The sequence below is a fragment of the Ceratina calcarata genome, unplaced genomic scaffold (assembly GCF_001652005.2).
Source record: "Ceratina calcarata isolate Rehan_Ccalc_2016 unplaced genomic scaffold, ASM165200v1 scaffold77.2, whole genome shotgun sequence".
NCBI lineage: Eukaryota > Metazoa > Arthropoda > Insecta > Hymenoptera > Apidae > Ceratina > Ceratina calcarata.
Genome location: NW_017179000.1, coordinates 162660 through 164350, shown reverse-complemented (window position 1 = coordinate 164350; position 1691 = coordinate 162660). Strand labels below are relative to the sequence as shown.

The 1691-nt window shown below is 39.5% G+C and overlaps 1 protein-coding gene across 2 annotated transcripts in view; it reads left to right on the top strand.

The window, feature by feature from the left end:
* Positions 1 to 1691, top strand: part of spri (Src homology 2 domain-containing protein sprint) — a 64986-nt gene that overhangs the window by 57126 nt on the left and 6169 nt on the right. The window lies entirely within an intron of this gene.

The window sequence follows — 1691 nt, the reverse complement described above, 5'->3', positions numbered from 1 at the left end:
AAAATGCTTTCTTGTCATGTCCTTTAATGTCAGTGCCTACAACTTCTCCATAAAAAGCTTCTCGCCAGCATCAATAATTAATTGAATATTTTCTTCTATATTTTTTATCACGTAGCTACTTATTATTAGCATTGTTCTTCCGATGTCTGATATCTTCTTAATGATAGGAAATATATTTTTATGAGGTACATAAACTTTTGGTATTGTCTATAGCCAATACATCCTTAATCCTTCCCTACTTCCACTCCATCATTCAGGCTGTTTGCTACCTGAACTAAATCCAAAAGGATCGAGAACGTGAAGCTTGTAAAGTATTTGAATAAAACAGAAAGAAACGGAATGTGCAATAAACGTCGATGAGAATTTTCACGCAGGGATGTGGTACAAAGGTAAATGGACGAGGGCCAGCCAGTGAAACGGACGGTAATAGCTGGCTTTGCCAACAAATTGAAACAGTTTACGAGGTGTTGTCGGAATAAGCAAACTCTCGCGTGTTGCGCTTGGTTGCCTCGAAGCGATCATCACCGTCCCCAAACTTGGGCTCTCGCGTTGTTCCGAGGGGTGGTTTGATCGCCGGCTATCAAACGCTATGCGAGTAATTTAGGCGGTCGCCTCGATGCTCCGCGACGGAAAGAAGATCGTTTAATTCAATAGGAAACACAGAAATGGAATACTGATCGTAATAACGTGAATCCTCCTCTCCAATAAACGCATTTTTTAAAAAGAAATCAGACGTCGTAAGGACATTGCTAATAATAAACAACAAAAAAAAATTTTCGATTTTTCCGAGATTGTTCCAAGGGGTACCCCTTCAATTTCTTCCAAATTTTCGTTTTTGGCCAATAACTTCCAAATCGTTGGACATACGGAACAATTGCATATGACCTTTCTTGTAGAGGACGATGAGATCTACAATTTCCATGTAAAAAATTTTCGCTAGCGTCAACAGGTAACGAGTAATTTGCAAAAAACTGTTTTTTCGTTTTTGGTCAATAACTCGTTAAATATTAATGCTAGGGAAAAAATTTATACAGAAATTGTAGATCTCGTCGTCCTCTACAAGAAAGGTCCTATACAATTTTCCCGTAGATTCAACGGTTTAGGAGTAATTAAGGAAAAATGAAATTTTTTGCCAAAAGTTCGCCGTTTCGATGCTGGGATGGTCGGGACATGGATGATGATGGACTCGGGATGGGACAAATAAAATGAAACTTCCATTTTATTTTTGTTAGAACAGAGTCTCGTCTCCTTTGTACACTTTTTATCGTACGATCTGCCCTGTTCATTAACTTCGACCAGAAGAATATTCAAGAAAGTTTCAACGGAAGCGGACTAAAGTAACGACGACAATAAGAGCAGAATGGCTTCTTCGTGCTCGTGGAAACATGGGTCACGGAGTAACGATGCCCGATTCATTCGAAGCACTTAACTTAATACGACATAGCAAACAAGTTGAACAAACTTCCACCCTGTTCCAACCGCGAATAGTTAATAGCTGATGCTGGACCGTCTGAGAAGTTTATCCAAGTCGATACAGCGTCGCTTTGTTCCCTGATGATCAACAAGAAATTGCCGTTAGGCGGATGTAAGGCGACTTGGATCCGAGCTTCGTCATTGTCAGTCGGACCTTCAAAATTGTTTTTAAGATTTAACACTAGAAAGACTGAAACTTAGTATATACCTATATTGCC